General features: G+C 38.4%; 1 protein-coding gene and 1 long non-coding RNA gene across 2 annotated transcripts in view; both read right to left on the bottom strand.

The window, feature by feature from the left end:
- Nucleotides 1-19,883, bottom strand: part of LOC127987694 (uncharacterized) — a 2,462,016-nt gene that overhangs the window by 332,817 nt on the left and 2,109,316 nt on the right. The window lies entirely within an intron of this gene.
- Nucleotides 132-19,796, bottom strand: LOC127987804 (uncharacterized). Its single transcript, XR_008161417.1, has 3 exons — nucleotides 19,782-19,796; nucleotides 9,531-11,747; nucleotides 132-730 (listed from the first exon to the last, which is right to left on the bottom strand). It is a non-coding gene; the product is annotated as an uncharacterized LOC127987804 (long non-coding RNA).

The raw sequence follows: 19,883 nt of genomic DNA, 5'->3' as shown, positions 1-19,883 counted from the left end.
CTCGACATGACTCACTGAATCTAAAGAGACCAGTTGTGTGATTTTTGGCCAAACCATTCAGTAGTTATAAGCCAAAATATGCATTTTTCATATCTCCTGACCACTAGGTGGCGCTGTGTCGAAACACAGCATGTAGTCTCAGTTCATGCTTGTTATAACACACGCCAAGTTTGGTCTCAATATGACAAACCGTTGCCGGGATATAGCCTCACGTGCATGTTTGCGTGCTTTTCGTCAAATTTGTTTACGTGTCATTCGACAACAGTTGGACGAATCAACTTGAATTCCATAACTTTTTGCCAGCATGGTCTGAAGATGATCTGAGCCAATTTTCGTGGCAATCGGACTAACCGTCTAGGACGAGTTCGAAAAAGTAGGTTTTTCGAATAATTGAAAATAGCGAAAAAACTAAACCTTGCGATTTTTGAATTTTAGGGTTCATTCGACTTGGCCTGAGCCAAGGATTCAGAGGAAAAAAGAATTTCCATTTTCTGGCTTACGGTTCAAAAGTTATTAGCATACAAACATTGAAAGTTTGGACAAGTGGTGGCGCTAGAGAGTAGGAGTTAGAGGCTTCAAATTTGCTATAGTTAATGTTGGGACTGTCCTCTATCAGTGTGCCAAATTATACAACTTTCCCGCAAACGGTTCTATGGGCTGCCATAGACTTGCGGCGGAAGAAGAAGAAGAATAATAATAACGCCAACGAAAACAATAGGTGCCTACGCACCTTCGGTGCTTGGCCCCTAAATATAGCTGCAAGCAGCAATCACGGGGCCAAGCATTCCAGCGGCAACATCAGGAGCTAAGCATATGTAGCATCAGACCAAATGCAACAATGAATAATGAAATTAATAATTGCATGATTGTAATTGAAATGGCTGAAAATCGTTAATAAAAGTTCCACAGCGAGGAGCTAAGCATGGCATGGAGCATCAGACCAAATGCAACGAGTAAGAAAAGCAATTATTGGAAGAGTGTAATTGAAACAGCCAGTAAAACTCCAGTAAAATGATGCATTATCATTTTTGGAAAATAGTTGGCGCTGTAATCAAATTGCTTTGTTGTGTTCTGTGGGAGGTGACAATGTTGTGGGCAATTTCTTTCAAAATACTTACAGACCTTTAGGGCAATGAGTCGAACATGCCCACCGAGTTTCGTTCCGATCGACTTCTATTAACCTTGTCAAATAGGTGCTTAAAGTTGTTTGGCCAATGGCGGCCATGTTTTTTAAGATAAGTGAAATTTCTCATAGAGCACTTATGCCACATTGGGCCATACCAATTTTCAAGTTGATTGGATCAGCGGTTGCTTAGTTATAGCCATTTTAGGTTTTTTTTCATCCTGTAGTGCCACCAAGTGGCAGATATGGAAAAATAATAATTTTACTAAAGTTTTTGTTCATGCATATGAGTTCTGAGTTTGGTGAAGATATCTCATTTTGTTCCCGAGTTATAGCCTTTTTCATAAAATTGGTCCACGAATTTGAATGTTTTGGGTCACCTGGTTTTTTGTTCAGTCTTGATCAAACCACTGCAGTAATATTCTCAGGACTCTCTAGATCAATAACTTTGAAAAAATATGTTGTATTTTGTCCTTTGGTTAGATAACATTTAAACAGGCCTAAAAAACAAAAGATTTCTGTTGTGAATGGCATTAAACTGCAAAAAAAAGGGGTAATATAATCACACATGCATTAGATCTGTATTTTTTCTAAACAATCATGCAAAATTTAACAGAGATTAGGTAAAAAAGAACACTGTAATATTTATAAAGCTTCAAAACCCAGTGTTGAATAAAAAATTGCAATTATAACCACTAGATGTCACCGGAAGACCACTAATGAGCTCACTAAAGACTAAAACATTACAGTTTATGGGCTTGTTGAGGGATTCATCTAGAAAAAATGTATATTACTATTATTTAATATTACTGTTCAAGCATTTCAGATCACATTGAGTCAAAGTTTACCAATTTAGTCATACAGATATATCTAATGTTTATAATTATGCCAGATTATGATTGCAATGAAACCTGAAAAATGACATAGAAGCCCATAAAAACAGAAGACTTGCAATAGGTTTTATCACCCATCATTTATTTTAATTATCTATATATATAACAAAATGTGTGCATCTGTGTGTGGGTTTAAGCATGCTTATTGAGTATTAATATACTAGTTTAAACATTTCATGTTTGTGTGTGTCTGTAATTCTGTTCTATTCTTTTACTGTCAGCCATATCTAGGTTATTTAAAATCAGTGCAGTACTATTATCTAGACTGTGAAATTATAAATAAATTGCGTATGCTTCTTTGGAATGAAATTAAGACAACATATAACAGTTATAAAGGTTAAAGAGACAGTGTTGTATGATAAATTGCATTTACGACCACTAGATGTCACTGGAAGACCACTAATGGGCTTTGCAGAGATATAGCCTCAGACTAATTTTGTGAAGATGCCTGACATCTGAAGCAGCGCTGTACAAAAACGGTTTCGTCTATTGACACGAAATCCATAACTTTTTGTCAGCACGGTCTGAAGATGATCTGATTCAATTTTGGTGAAAATAAGACAAACGGTTGAGGATGAGTTTAAAAAAAAAGGTTTTCAACATGAATCAAAATGGCGGACAGGAAGTTTTGCTTAATATGACATAATTGGTATGTATGTTGTCGGCATGTCCCAAGGAACATTTTGAGACATGTTTCATGATAATAGGCTAATGCAATCAAAAGTTATTAGCATTATTGGAAATGTAATAATTAGCGGTTATTGATTGGTTTATTACTCTTGACCAATAGGTGGCGCTGTGACAAAAATGATGTGGCGTGGTCAATGTGATGTGACAATGTCACATATTAAGTTTTGTGTAAATATCTCCAACCTTTGCAGAGATACAGCCTCAGATGCAGTTTGGCATCTTTCCAGCAAATTCGTTGGTACGCTAATTGAAAACGGTTACGTGTATCGACACAAATTCCATAACTTTTTGCCAGCATGGTCTGAAGATGATCCAAATCAAATTTGGTGAAAATCTGAGCAACGGTCTAGGAGGAGTTCGAAAAAGTAGGTTTTCAACATGAATCAAAATGGCGGACAGGAAATTTTGCCAAAATTGAAAAATGGGGTATCGGTGTTCTCGGCATGACCCAAGGAATCTATCAACATCAGCTTTGTTACAATAGGCTAATGTATGCAAAAGTTATTAGCATTTTTCGAAAAAATCGTTATAACTATTGACCACAAGGTGGCGCTGCCCCCAATTTTTTTGTGTACATTCAGGGCATGGAGCCGGACATTTTTGTAATTATTTGCGAAACGATACGGAACTTCATTCTTAAGATACAGCAATTTACAACTAAATCCAAAATGGCCGACGCCCAAAATGGCCGAATTGGGAAAATTCGGTATCATTCGACTCGGAATGATGCACTGAATCTAACGACACCACTTTTGTGATTTTTTCCAAAACCGTTCAGAAGTTATGAGCAAAAACATGCATTTTTCATATCTCCTGACCACTAGGGGGCACAGCGCCGAAACACTGCAGGTAGTCCCAGGGAATGGTTGTTATAAGACCCACCAAGATTGGTCTCAATAGGCCAAACCGTTGCGGAGATATAGCCTCACGTTCACGTTTGCGTGCTTTTCGAAGAATTCGTTCATGAGCTATTCGGAAACGGTTTGAGAAATCAACTTGAATTCCATAACTTTTTGCCAGCATGGTCTGAAGATTATCTGATTCAATTTTCGTGACAATCGGTGCAACAGCCTAGGACGAGTTCGAAAAAGTAGGTTTTACGAACAATTGACGATAGCGAAAAAACTAAGCCTTGCGATTTTTGAATTTCAGTGTCCATTCGACTCGGCATGAGCCAAGGAATCACAGGAAAAAAGAATTTTCATTTTGTGGCTTACGGTTCAAGAGTTATTAGCATCAAGTTTTTGAAAGTTTAGACAATTGGTGGCGCTAGAGAGTTTGAGTTAGAGACTTGAAATTTGCTACGGTTAATGTTCAGACAGTCCTCTATTAGTGTGCCAAATTATACAACTTTCCCGCAATCGGTTCTATGGGCTACCATAGACTTGGGGTGGAAGAAGAAGAATAATAAATATAGCTGCAAGCAGCAATCACGGGGCCAAGCATTCCAGCGGCAACATCAGGAGCTAAGCACATGTAGCATCAGACCAAATGCAACAATGAATAATGAAATTAATAATTGCATGATTGTAATTGAAATGGCTGAAAATCGTTAATAAAAGTTCCACAGCGAGGAGCTAAGCATGGCATGGAGCATCAGACCAAATGCAACGAGTAAGAAAAGCAATTATTGGAAGAGTGTAATTGAAACAGCCAGTAAAACTCCAGTAAAATGATGCATTATCATTTTTGGAAAATAGTTGGCGCTGTAATCAAATTGCTTTGTTGTGTTCTGTGGGAGGTGACAATGTTGTGGGCAATTTCTTTCAAAATACTTACAGACCTTTAGGGCAATGAGTCGAACATGCCCACCAAGTTTCGTTCCGATTGACTTCTATTAACCTTGTCAAATAGGTGCTTAAAGTTGTTTGGCCAATGGCGGCCATGTTTTTTAAGATAAGTGAAACTCCTCATAGAGCACTTATGCCACATTGGGCCATACCAATATTCAAGTTGATTGGATCAGCGGTTGCTTAGTTATAGCCATTTTAGTTTTTTTTTTCATCCTGTAGCGCCACCAAGTGGCAGATATGAAAAAAAAATAATTTGACTAAAGTTTTTGTTCATGCATATGAGTTCTGAGTTTGGTGAAGATATCTCATTTTGTTCCCGAGTTATAGCCTTTTTCATAAAATTGGTCCACGAATTTGAATGTTTTGGGTCACCTGGTTTTTTGTTCAGTCTTGATCAAACCACTGCAGTAATATTCTCAGGACTCTCTAGATCAATAACTTTGAAAAAATATGTTGTATTTTGTCCTTTGGTTAGATAACATTTAAACAGGCCTAAAAAACAAAAGATTTCTGTTGTGAATGGCATTAAACTGCAAAAAAAAAAAGGGGTAATATAATCACACATGCATTAGATCTGTATTTTTTCTAAACAATCATGCAAAATTTAACAGAGATTAGGTAAAAAAGAACACTGTAATATTTATAAAGCTTCAAAACCCAGTGTTGAATAAAAAATTGCAATTATAACCACTAGATGTCACCGGAAGACCACTAATGAGCTCACTAAAGACTAAAACATTACAGTTTATGGGCTTGTTGAGGGATTCATCTAGAAAAAATTTATATTACTATTATTTAATATTACTGTTCAAGCATTTCAGATCACATTGAGTCAAAGTTTACCAATTTATTCATACAGATATATCTAATGTTTATAATTATGCCAGATTATGATTGCAATGAAACCTGAAAAATGACATAGAAGCCCATAAAAACAGAAGACTTGCAATAGGTTTTATCACCCATCATTTATTTTAATTATCTATATATATAACAAAATGTGTGCTTCTGTGTGTGGGTTTAAGCATGCTTATTGAGTATTAATATACTAGTTTAAACATTTCATGTTTGTGTGTGTCTGTAATTCTGTTCTATTCTTTTACTGTCAGCCATATCTAGGTTATTTAAAATCAGTGCAGTACTATTATCTAGACTGTGAAATTATACATAAATTGCGTATGCTTCTTTGGAATGAAATTAAGACAACATATAACAGTTATAAAGGTTAAAGAGACAGTGTTGTATGATAAATTGCATTTACGACCACTAGATGTCACTGTAAGACCACTAATGGGCTTTGCAGATATATAGCCTCAGACTCATTTTGTGAAGATGCCTGACATCTGAAGCAGCGCTGTACAAAAACGGTTTCGTCTATTGACACGAAATCCATAACTTTTTGTCAGCACGGTCTGAAGATGATCTGATTCAATTTTGGTGAAAATCAGACAAACGGTTGAGGATGAGTTTAAAAAAAAAGGTTTTCAACATGAATCAAAATGGCGGACAGGAAGTTTTGCTTAATATGACATAATTGGTATGTATGTTGTCGGCATGTCCCAAGGAACATTCTGAGACATGTTTCATGATAATGGGCTAATGCAATCAAAAGTTATTAGCATTATTGGAAATGTAATAATTAGCGGTTATTGATTGGTTTATTACTCTTGACCAATAGGTGGCGCTGTGACCAAAATGATGTGGCGTGGTCAATGTGATGTGACAATGTCACATATTAAGTTTTGTGTAAATATCTCCAACCTTTGCAGAGATACAGCCTCAGATGCAGTTTGGCATCTTTCCAGCAAATTCGTTGGTACGCTAATTGAAAACGGTTACGTGTATCGACACAAATTCCATAACTTTTTGCCAGCATGGTCTGAAGATGATCCAAATCAAATTTGGTGAAAATCTGAGCAACGGTCTAGGAGGAGTTCGAAAAAGTAGGTTTTCAACATGAATCAAAATGGCGGACAGGAAATTTTGCCAAAATTGACAAATGGGGTATCGTTGTTCTCGGCATGACCCAAGGAATCTATCAACATCAGTTTTGTTACAATAGGCTAATGTATGCAAAAGTTATTAGCATTTTTCGAAAAATCGTTATAACTATTGACCACAAGGTGGCGCTGCCCCCAATTTTTTTGTGTACATTCAGGGCATGGAGCCGGACATTTTTGTAATTATTTGCGAAACGATACGGAACTTCATTCTTAAGATACAGCAATTTACAACTAAATTCAAAATGGCCGACGCCCAAAATGGCCGAATTGGGAAAATTCGGTATCATTCGACTCGGAATGATGCACTGAATCTAAAGACACCACTTTTGTGATTTTCGGCAAAACCGTTCAGAAGTTATGAGCAAAAACATGCATTTTTCATATCTCCTGACCACTAGGGGGCACAGCGCCGAAACACTGCAGGTAGTCCCAGGGAATGGTTGTTATAAGACCCACCAAGATTGGTCTCAATAGGCCAAACCGTTGCGGAGATATAGCCTCACGTTCACGTTTGCTTGCTTGTCGAAGAATTCGTTCATGAGCTATTCGGAAACGGTTTGAGAAATCAACTTGAATTCCATAACTTTTTGCCAGCATGGTCTGAAGATTATCTGATTCAATTTTCGTGACAATCGGTGCAACGGCCTAGGACGAGTTCGAAAAAGTAGGTTTCACGAACAATTGACGATAGCGAAAAAACTAAGCCTTGCGATTTTTGAATTTCGGTGTCCATTCGACTCGGCATGAGCCAAGGAATCACAGGAAAAAAGAATTTTAATTTTGTGGCTTACGGTTCAAGAGTTATTAGCATCAAGTTTTTGAAAGTTTAGACAATTGGTGGCGCTAGAGAGTTTGAGTTAGAGACTTCAAATTTGCTACGGTTAATGTTCAGACAGTCCTCTATTAGTGTGCCAAATTATACAACTTTCCCGCAATCGGTTCTATGGGCTACCATAGACTTGGGGTGGAAGAAGAAGAATAATAATAATAAATATAGCTGCAAGCAGCAATTACGGGGCCAAGCACTCCAACGGCAAATGTAGGAGCTAAGCATGGCATGTAGCATCACACCAAATGCATTAATGAGCAATAACAGCAATTTTAGGATGATTGTAATTGAAATGGCTAAAAAAATCAAAAATACAACCTCTAGTAGCATGATTTACTGGCTTATCAAAATTGACCAATAGGTGGTGCTGTTATCAAGTCAATTTGGTGTACTCTGTGTGACTTTTCAATGACACAAACAAAGTTTGGTGTCAATATGCCAAAGCATTGCAGAGATACAGCCTCAAGTGTCATTTTGGCATTGTGCCTCAAATTCGTCGCTGTGGTATGCGAAAACGGTTTTGTCTATCGATACAAAATCCATAACATTTTGTCAGTACAGTCTACAGATCATCTGAGTCAATTTTGGTGAAAATCGGACTAACGGTTGATGAGGAGTTCGAAAAAGTAGGTTTTCAACATAAATCAAAATGGCGGACAGGAAGTTCGGCTTACTCTGGCATATATGGTATCTATGTTGTCGGCATAAGCCAGGGAATATTTTGAGGCCAGTTTCATTACAATAGGCTAATGCATTAAAAAGTTACTAGCATTTTTATAAGTGTAATTATTCATAGTTAATGAATGGTTCATTACTCTTGACCAATAGGTGGCGCTGTTACCAAATTTATGTGGCATGGTCAGTGTCAGGTGGCGATGACACATACAAAGTTTGGTGCAAAAATGTCAAAGCGTTGCAGAGATACAGCCTCAAATGCATTTTGGCACCCTTCCAGCAAATTCGTTGATGCGCTAAATCAGAACCGTTTTGTATATCGACACGAAATCCATAACTTTTTGCCAGCATGGTCTGAAGATGATTCACGTCAAATTTGGTGAAAATCGGACTAACGGTCTAGGAGGAGTTCGAAAAAGTAGGTTTTCAACATTAATCAAAATGGCGGACAGGAAGTATTGCCAATTTTGGCATAATTGGTATCTATGTTCTCGGCATGACCCAAAGAATACGGGGAGACCATTTGCATTTCAATTGTCTAATTTACTCAAAAGTTATTAGCATTTTTGTGATAATTCATTATAACTCTTGACCACAAGGTGGCGCTGCCACCAAGCTTTTTGAGTACATTCAGGGCATGGAGCCGAATATTTTTGTAATTATTTGCGAAACGATATGATGCTGCGTTGAAAAAATACAGCATTTTAAAACATAATTCAAAATGGCCGACGCCTAAAATGGCTGACACGGGAAATTTGCATATCATACGACTCGACATGACTCACTGAATCTAAAGAGACCAGTTGTGTGATTTTTGGCCAAACCATTCAGAAGATATAAGCCAAAATATGCATTTTTCATATCTCCTGACCACTAGGTGGCGCTGTGTCGAAACACTGCAGGTAGTCTCAGGTCATGCTTATTATAACACACACCAAGTTTGGTCTCAATATGCCAAACCGTTGCTGAGATATAGCCTCAAGTGCATTTTTGCGTGCTTTTCGTCAAATTTGTTTACGTGTCATTCGACAATGGTTGGACGAATCAACTTGAATTCCATAACTTTTTGCCAGCATGGTCTGAAGATGATCTGAGCCAATTTTCGTGGCAATCGGACTAACCGTCTAGCACGAGTTCGAAAAAGTAGGTTTTTCAAAAAATTGAAAATAGCGAAAAAACTAAACCTTGCGATTTTTGAATTTTGGGGTTCATTCGACTTGGCATGAGCCAAGGATTCAGAGGAAAAAAGAATTTCCATTTTCTGGCTTACGGTTCAAAAGTTATTAGCATACAAACATTGAAAGTTTGGACAAGTGGTGGCGCTAGAGAGTAGGAGTTAGAGACTTCAAATTAGCTATAGTTAATGTTGGGACTGTCCTCTATCAGTGTGCCAAATTATACAACTTTCCCGCAATCGGTTCTATGGGCTGCCATAGACTTGCGGCGGAAGAAGAAGAAGAAGAAGAAGAAGAAGAAGAAGCAGAATAATAATAACGCCAACGATTACAATAGGTGCCTACGCACCTTCGGTGCTTGGCCCCTAAATATAGCTGCAAGCAGCAATAACGGGGCCAAGCACTACAGAAGCAAGCTTCAGACGAACGGCAGGAATGAGTAATTAAGACAGTTTTAAGATTATTTCAGGCAAAATGGCTTGAAAACAATCAACACAACAACTAGTAATAGGATTTATTCGCTTATCACGTGTAACCAATAGGTGGTGCTGTTACCAAATTAGTTTGGAACGGTCAGTGTGAGGTGTCGATGACACATACAAAGTTTGGTGCAAATATGTCAAAGCTTTGCAGAGATACAGCCTCAAATGCATTTTGGCACCATTCAAGCAGATTTGTTGATGCGCTAAATGAGAACCGTTTCGTATGTCGACACGAAATCCATAACTTTTTGCCAGCATTTTCTGAAGATGAGCCACGTCAAATTTGGTGAAAATCTGACAAACGGTCTAGGAGGAGTTCGAAAAAGTAGGTTTTCAACATTAATCAAAATGGCGGACAGGAAGTTCAGCCAAATAAGGAAAACTTTGTATCTATGTTCTCGACTTGACCCAAGGAATCTACAAAGACCAGCGTCATGTCAATAGCCAGATTTATTCAAAAGTTATTAGCCTTTATGTAAATTGAGTTATAACTTTTGACCACTAGGTGGCGCTGTTTCAAAATATTTTGAATACCTTCAGGGGATGGTGTTGTTGGCACATTCTGAGTTTCGTAATATTACACCAATGCATTTGTTTAGTATAGCATTTTATTTCACAAAACTGTATTGAAGTCAATGAGAATTTCATGTTTTGTTCTATTATAGCGCCACCAAGAGGCTCAGTCCCACCATTTTTTTTATGTGTGCTCAGAGTGAGCCCATACATATGTGTGTCAATTTTGGTGAAAATATCTCAATTCACTTCAGAGTTATAGACATTTATATGAAAAAGCACGTAAAAAATGACTGACTCTTGACTTTGATTGATTATTACTACCCCTTACTATCAATATTTTGGCATTTGGGCATTGGCGTATAGCTATCGACCTATGTTTCCGAACTTCTGACGGTGGTTTCGTCTCGATCAGACAAGCGGTTTCGAAGATATAGCCAAATGTTTTTTAAGCGCTAAATCACAACGCTACACAAACCGAAAGGCAAAACCTAGCATGTTTGGTATCATAGGACTCGGTAAGGTTTCAGGAGTCCAATTTGATGAGTCTCGTGAAAATAAGTCAACCACACCCAAAGTTATAAGCATTTAAAAAAAGAAGATCACCACTAGGTGGCGCTGTTTTGAAACTTCTCACACTCCTTCAGGACATTGTGCTGATGAACCATACCAAGTTTCGTAACAATCTGCTGATGCGTTCTTAAAATACAGCATTTTAGCACAAAATTCAAAATGGCCGACAGTCAAAATGGCCGAAATGGTCAAATTGGATATCAGTCGACTCGGCATGTTGCCCTGAATCTAACAAGACCAATGTTATGATTTTTGGACAAACTGTTCAGAAGTTATAAGCAAAAATAGCAGTTTTTCATATCTCCGGATCAGTAGGTGGCGCTGCGCCCAATCACAGCATGTTGCCTCAGGTCATGCTTGTTATGACATGTACCGAGTTTGGTCTGAATAGGATAAGTCGTTGCCGAGATACAGCCTTACGACTGTTTTTGTAAGCACTACATAAAATTTGTTAGAGCGTTTATCGAAAACGGTTTGACGAATCAATTTGATTTGCATAACTTTTGGTCAGCACTGCCTGAGGATGATATGGTTCAATTTTCGTGTGAATCGGACAAACCGTCTAGGACGAGTTCGAAAAAGTAGGTTTTTAAAGAAATTCAAAATGGCGGTCATATTTCTATGACGGAAATGACTTCGTAGGGTGCAATCGAATCGGCATGAGCTCAGAAATTAGAGGAAAAAAGAATTTCGTTGATTGGCCTTAGGGTTAAAAAGTTATTAACAAAATTAAAGTGAAATTTTGGACAGTTGGTGGCGCTAGAGGGATTGACTTAGACACACCAAAATTGGTGTACTTAATGTTGGCACTGTCCTCTATCAGAATGTCAAACCATTACAACTTTCCCGCATTCGGTTCTATGGGCTGCCATAGACGCCCAGTCGGAAGAATAATAATAATAATAATAATAAGAACGCCAACAAAAACAAGAGGGTCCTACGCACCTTCGGTGCTTGGCCCCTAATAACGCCAACGAAAACAATAGGTGCCTACGCACCTTCGGTGCTTGGCCCCTAAATATAGCTGCAAGCAGCAATTACGGGGCCAAGCACTCCAACGGCAAATGTAGGAGCTAAGCATGGCACGGAGCATCACACCAAATGCATTAATGAGCAATAACAGCAATTTTAGGATTATTGTAATTAAAATGGCTAAAAAAATCATAAATACCACCTCTAGTAGCATGATTACTTGGCTTATCAAATTTGACCAATAGGTGGCACTGTTATAAAATCAATTTGGTGTACTCTGTGTGACTTTTCAATGACACACACAAAGTTTGGTGTTAATATGCCAAAGCATTCCAGAGATGCAGCCTAAAGTGTCATTTTGTCATTGTGCCTCAACTTCGTCGCTTTGGTATGCGAAAACGGTTTTGTCTATCGACACAAAATCCATAACTTTGAGTCAGCATAGTCAGAAGATCATTTGATTCGAATTTGGTGAAAATCGGACATACGGTTGATGAGGAGTTCGAAAAAGTATGTTTTCAACATAAATCAAAATGGCGGACCGGAAGTTCAGCTTACTATGGTATATTTGGTATCTATGTTATCGGCATAAGCCAGGGAATATTTTGAGCCCAGTTTCATTCAAATAGGCTAATGCAATAAAAAGTTATTAGCATTTTAAAAAGTGTAATTACTCATGGTTAATGAATGGTTTATTACTCTTGACCAATAGGTGGCGCTGTTACCAAATTTATGTGGCATGGTCAGTGTGAGGTGGCGATGACACATACAAAATTTGGTGCAAATATGTCAAAGTGTTGCAGAGATACAGCCTCAAATGCATTTTGGCACCCTTCCAGCAAATTCGTTGATGCGCTAAATGAGAACCGTTTCGTATATCAACACGAAATCCATAACTTTTTGCCAGCATGGTCTGAAGATGATTCACTTCAAATTTGGTGAAAATTGGACTAACGGTCTAGGAGGAGTTTGAAAAAGTAGGTTTTCAACATTAAGCAAAATGGCGGACAGGAAGTAAGGTCAATTTTCACATAATTGGTATCAATGCTCTCGGCATGACCCACAGAATATAGCGAGATCATTTTAATTTTAATAGTCTAATTTATTCAAAAGTTATTAGCATTTATGTGATATTTCATTATAACTATTGGCCACAAGGTGGCGCTGCCACCAAACTTTTTGAGTAACTTCAGGGCATGGAGCCGAATATTTTTGTAATTATTTGCGAAACGATACGATGCTGCGTTCAAAAAATACAGCATTTTAAAACATAATTCAAAATGGCCGACGCTTAAAATGGCCGACACAGGAAAATTGGATATCATTCGACTCGCCATGACTCACTGAATCTAAAGAGACCAGTTGTGTGATTTTTTGCCAAACCAATCAGAAGTTATAAGCCAAAATATGCATTTTTCATATCTCCTGACCACTAGGTGGCGCTGTGTTGAAACACTGCAGGTAGTCTCAGGTCATGCTTATTATAACACACACCAAGTTTGGTCTCAATATGCCAAACCGTTGCTGAGATATAGCCTCACGTGTATTTTTGCGTGCTTTTCATCATATTTTTTCACGTGTCATTCGAGAACGGTTGGAGGAATCAACTTGAATTCCATAACTTTTAGCCAACATGGTCTGAAGATGATCTGAGCCAATTTTCGTGAAAATCGGACAAACCGTCTAGGAGGAGTTCGAAAAAGTATGTTTTTCGAACAATCAAAAATAGCGGAAAAACTAAACCTTGCGATTTTTGAATTTTGGGGTTCATTCGACTTGGCATGAGCCAAGGATTCAGAGGAAAAAAGAATTTCCATGTTCTGGCTTACGGTTCAAAAGTTATTAGCATACAAACATTGAAAGTTTGGACAAGTGGTGGCGCTAGAGAGTAGGAGTTAGAGACTTCAAATTAGCTATAGTTAATGTTGGGACTGTCCTCTATCAGTGTGCCAAATTATACAACTTTCCCGCAATCGGTTCTATGGGCTGCCATAGACTTGCGGCGGAAGAAGAAGAAGAAGAATAAATATAGCTGCAAGCAGCAATTACGGGGCCAAGCACTCCAACGGCAAATGTAGGAGCTAAGCATGGCATGGAGCATCACACCAAATGCATTAATGAGCAATAACAACAATTTTAGGATGATTGTAATTGAAATGGCTAAAAAAATCATAAATACAACCTCTAGTAGCATGATTTACTGGCTTATCAAAATTGACCAATAGGTGGTGCTGTTATCAAGTCAATTTGGTGTACTCTGTGTGACTTTTCAATGACACAAACAAAGTTTGGTGTCAATATGCCAAAGCATTGCAGAGATACAGCCTCAAGTGTCATTTTGGCATTGTGCCTCAAATTCGTCGCTGTGGTATGCGAAAACGGTTTTGTCTATCGATACAAAATCCATAACATTTTGTCAGTACAGTCTACAGATCATCTGAGTCAATTTTGGTGAAAATCGGACTAACGGTTGATGAGGAGTTCGAAAAAGTAGGTTTTCAACATAAATCAAAATGGCGGACAGGAAGTTCGGCTTACTCTGGCATATATGGTATCTATGTTGTCGGCATAAGCCAGGGAATATTTTGAGGCCAGTTTCATTACAATAGGCTAATGCATTAAAAAGTTACTAGCATTTTTATAAGTGTAATTATTCATAGTTAATGAATGGTTCATTACTCTTGACCAATAGGTGGCGCTGTTACCAAATTTATGTGGCATGGTCAGTGTCAGGTGGCGATGACACATACAAAGTTTGGTGCAAAAATGTCAAAGCGTTGCAGAGATACAGCCTCAAATGCATTTTGGCACCCTTCCAGCAAATTCGTTGATGCGCTAAATCAGAACCGTTTCGTATATCGACACGAAATCCATAACTTTTTGCCAGCATGGTCTGAAGATGATTCACGTCAAATTTGGTGAAAATCGGACTAACGGTCTAGGAGGAGTTCGAAAAAGTAGGTTTTCAACATTAATCAAAATGGCGGACAGGAAGTATGGCCAATATTCGCATAATTGGTATCAATGCTCTCGGCTTTACCCACAGAATATAGGGAGGCCATTTTAATTTTAATAGTCTAATTTATTCAAAAGTTATTAGCATTTATGTGATATTTCATTATAACTATTGGCCACAAGGTGGCGCTGCCACCAAACTTTTTGAGTAACTTCAGGGCATGGAGCCGAATATTTTTGTAATTATTTGCGAAACGATACGATGCTGCGTTCAAAAAATACAGCATTTTAAAACATAATTCAAAATGGCCGACGCTTAAAATGGCCGACACAGGAAAATTGGATATCATTCGACTCGCCATGACTCACTGAATCTAAAGAGACCAGTTGTGTGATTTTTTGCCAAACCAATCAGAAGTTATAAGCCAAAATATGCATTTTTCATATCTCCTGACCACTAGGTGGCGCTGTGTTGAAACACTGCAGGTAGTCTCAGGTCATGCTTATTATAACACACACCAAGTTTGGTCTCAATATGCCAAACCGTTGCTGAGATATAGCCTCACGTGTATTTTTGCGTGCTTTTCATCATATTTTTTCACGTGTCATTCGAGAACGGTTGGAGGAATCAACTTGAATTCCATAACTTTTAGCCAACATGGTCTGAAGATGATCTGAGCCAATTTTCGTGAAAATCGGACAAACCGTCTAGGAGGAGTTCGAAAAAGTATGTTTTTCGAACAATCGAAAATAGCGGAAAAACTAAACCTTGCGATTTTTGAATTTTGGGGTTCATTCGACTTGGCATGAGCCAAGGATTCAGAGGAAAAAAGAATTTCCATGTTCTGGCTTACGGTTCAAAAGTTATTAGCATACAAACATTGAAAGTTTGGACAAGTGGTGGCGCTAGAGAGTAGGAGTTAGAGACTTCAAATTAGCTATAGTTAATGTTGGGACTGTCCTCTATCAGTGTGCCAAATTATACAACTTTCCCGCAATCGGTTCTATGGGCTGCCATAGACTTGCGGCGGAAGAAGAAGAAGAAGAATAAATATAGCTGCAAGCAGCAATTACGGGGCCAAGCACTCCAACGGCAAATGTAGGAGCTAAGCATGGCATGGAGCATCACACCAAATGCATTAATGAGCAATAACAACAATTTTAGGATGATTGTAATTGAAATGGCTAAAAAAATCATAAATACAACCTCTAGTAGCATGATTTACTGGCTTATCAAAATTGACCAATAGGTGGTGCTGTTATCAAGTCAATTTGGTGTACTCTGTGTGACTTTTCAATGACACAAACAAAGTTTGGTGTCAATATGCCAAAGCATTGCAGAGATACAGCCTCAAGTGTCATTTTGGCATTGTGCCTCAAATTCGTCGCTGTGGTATGCGAAAACGGTTTTGTCTATCGATACAAAATCCATAACATTTTGTCAGTACAGTCTACAGATCATCTGAGTCAATTTTGGTGAAAATCGGACTAACGGTTGATGAGGAGTTCGAAAAAGTAGGTTTTCAACATAAATCAAAATGGCGGACAGGAAGTTCGGCTTACTCTGGCATATATGGTATCTATGTTGTCGGCATAAGCCAGGGAATATTTTGAGGCCAGTTTCATTACAATAGGCTAATGCATTAAAAAGTTACTAGCATTTTTATAAGTGTAATTATTCATAGTTAATGAATGGTTCATTACTCTTGACCAATAGGTGGCGCTGTTACCAAATTTATGTGGCATGGTCAGTGTCAGGTGGCGATGACACATACAAAGTTTGGTGCAAAAATGTCAAAGCGTTGCAGAGATACAGCCTCAAATGCATTTTGGCACCCTTCCAGCAAATTCGTTGATGCGCTAAATCAGAACCGTTTCGTATATCGACACGAAATCCATAACTTTTTGCCAGCATGGTCTGAAGATGATTCACGTCAAATTTGGTGAAAATCGGACTAACGGTCTAGGAGGAGTTCGAAAAAGTAGGTTTTCAACATTAATCAAAATGGCGGACAGGAAGTATGGCCAATATTCGCATAATTGGTATCAATGCTCTCGGCTTTACCCACAGAATATAGGGAGGCCATTTTAATTTTAATAGTCTAATTTATTCAAAAGTTATTAGCATTTATGTGATATTACATTATAACTATTGGCCACAAGGTGGCGCTGCCACCAAACTTTTTGAGTATCTTCAGGGCATGGAGCCGAATATTTTTGTAATTATTTGCGAAACGATACGATGATGCGTTCAAAAAATACAGCATTTTGAAACATAATTCAAAATGGCCGACGCCTAAAATAGCCGACACGGGAAAATTGGATATCAATCGACTCGACATGACGCACTGAATCTACAGAGACCAGTTTTGTAATTTTTGGCCATACCATTCAGAAGTTATAAGCCAAAATATGCATTTTTCATATCTCCTGACCACTAGGTGGCGCTGTGTCGAAACACTGCAGGTAGTCTCAGGTCATGCTTATTATAACACACACCAAGTTTGGTCTCAATATGCCAAACTGTTGCAGAGATATAGCCTCACGTGTATTTTTGCGTGCTTTTCGTCATATTTTTTCACGTGTCATTCGAGAACGGTTGGACGAATCAACTTGAATTCCATAACTTTTTGCCAGCATGGTCTGTTGATGATCTGAGCCAATTTTCGTGAAAATCGGACAAACCGTCTAGGACGAGTTCGAAAAAGTAGGTTTTTCGAATAATTGAAAATAGCGAAAAAACTAAACCTTGCGATTTTTGAATTTTGGGGTTCATTCGACTTGGCATGAGCCAAGGATTCAGAGGAAAAAAGAATTTCCATTTTCTGGCTTACGGTTCAAAAGTTATTAGCATACAAACATTGAAAGTTTGGACAAGTGGTGGCGCTAGAGAGTAGGAGATAGAGACTTCAAATTTGCTATAGTTAATGTTGGGACTGTCCTCTATCAGTGTGCCAAATTATACAACTTTCCCGCAATCGGTTCTATGGGCTGCCATAGACTTGCGGCGGAAGAAGAAGAAGAAGAATAATAACGCCAACGATTACAATAGGTGCCTACGCACCTTCGGTGCTTGGCCCCTAAATATAGCTGCAAGCAGCAATTACGGGGCCAAGCACTCCAACGGCAAATGTAGTAGCTAAGCATTGCATAAAGCATCACACCAAATACATTAATGAGCAATAACAGTAATTTTGGAATTATTGTATTTGAAATGGCAAAAAAAAAAACACCAATACCACCTCTAGTAGCATGATTACTTGGTTTATCAAGCTTGACCAATAGGTGACACTGTTATAAAATCAATTTGGTGTACTCTGTGTGTCTTTTCAATGACACACACAAAGTTTGGTGTCAATATGCCAAAGCATTCCAGGGATACAGCCTCAAGTGTCATTTTCTCATTGTGCCTCAAATTCGTCGATGTGGTATGCGAAAACGGTTTTGTCTATCGACTCAAAATCCATAACTTTGAATCAGTATAGCCTGAAGATCATTTGATTCGAATTTGGTGAAAATCGGACATACGGTTGATCAGGAGTTCGAAAAAGTATGTTTTCAACATAAATCAAAATGGCGGACCGGAAGTTCAGCTTACCGTGGTATATTTGGTATCTATGTTATCGGCATAAGCCAGGGAATATTTTGAGCCCAGTTTCCTTCAAATAGGCTAATGCATTAAAAAGTTATTAGCATTTTAAAAAGTGTAATTACTCATGGTTAATGAATGGTTTATTACTCTTGACCAATAGGTGGCGCTGTTACCAAATTTATGTGGCATGGTCAGTGTGAGGTGGCGATGACACATACAAAGTTTGGTGCAAATATGTCAAAGTGTTGCAGAGATACAGCCTCAAATGCATTTTGGCACCCTTCCAGCAAATTCGTTGATGCGCTAAATGAGAACCGTTACGTATATCGACACAAAATCCATAACTTTTTGCCAGCATGGTCTGAAGATGATGCACGTCAAATTTGGTGAAAATTGGGCTAACGGTCTAGGAGGAGTTCGAAAAAGTAGGTTTTCAACATTAAGCAAAATGGCGGACAGGAAGTAAGGCCAATTTTCACATTATTGGTATCAATACTCTCGGCATGACCCACAGAATATAGCGAGACCATTTTAATTTTAATAGACTAATTTATTCAAAAGTTATTAGCATTTATGTGATATTTCATTATAACTATTGGCCACAAGGTGGCGCTGCCACCAAACTTTTTGAGTACCTTCAGGGCATGGAGCCGAATATTTTTGTAATTATTTGCGAAACGATACGATGCTGCGTTCAAAAAATACAGCATTTTGAAACATAATTCAAAATGGCCGACGCCTAAAATGGCCGACACAGGAAAATTGGATATCATTCGACTCGACATGACTCACTGAATCTAAAGAGACCAGTTGTGTGATTTTTGGCCAAACCATTCAGAAGTTATAAGCCAAAATATGCATTTTTCATATCTCCTGACCACTAGGTGGCGCTGTGTCGAAACACAGCAGGTAGTCTCAGTTCATGCTTGTTATAACACACGCCAAGTTTGGTCTCAATATGACAAACCGTTGCCGGGATATAGCCTCACGTGCATGTTTGCGTGCTTTTCGTCAAATTTGTTTACGTGTCATTCGACAACAGTTGGACGAATCAACTTGAATTCCATAACTTTTTGCCAGCATGGTCTGAAGATGATCTGAGCCAATTTTCGTGGCAATCGGACTAACCGTCTAGGACGAGTTCGAAAAAGTAGTTTTTTCGAATAATTGAAAATAGCGAAAAAACTAAACCTTGCGATTTTTGAATTTTAGGGTTCATTCGACTTGGCCTGAGCCAAGGATTCAGAGGAAAAAAGAATTTCTATTTTCTGGCTTACGGTTCAAAAGTTATTAGCATACAAACATTGAAAGTTTGGACAAGTGGTGGCGCTAGAGAGTAGGAGTTAGAGGCTTCAAATTTGCTATAGTTAATGTTGGGACTGTCCTCTATCAGTGTGCCAAATTATACAACTTTCCCGCAAACGGTTCTATGGGCTGCCATAGACTTGCGGCGGAAGAAGAAGAAGAAGAATAATAATAATAACGCCAACGAAAACAATAGGTGCCTACGCACCTTCGGTGCTTGGCCCCTAATAACGCCAACAAACACAATAGGTGCCTTCGCACCTTCGGTGCTTGGCCCCTAAATATAGCTGCAAGCAGCAATCACGGGGCC

The sequence above is a fragment of the Carassius gibelio genome, chromosome B22, assembly GCF_023724105.1.
Source record: "Carassius gibelio isolate Cgi1373 ecotype wild population from Czech Republic chromosome B22, carGib1.2-hapl.c, whole genome shotgun sequence".
Classification (NCBI taxonomy): Eukaryota; Metazoa; Chordata; class Actinopteri; order Cypriniformes; family Cyprinidae; genus Carassius; species Carassius gibelio.
This window is presented reverse-complemented; position numbering and strand designations above follow the sequence as displayed.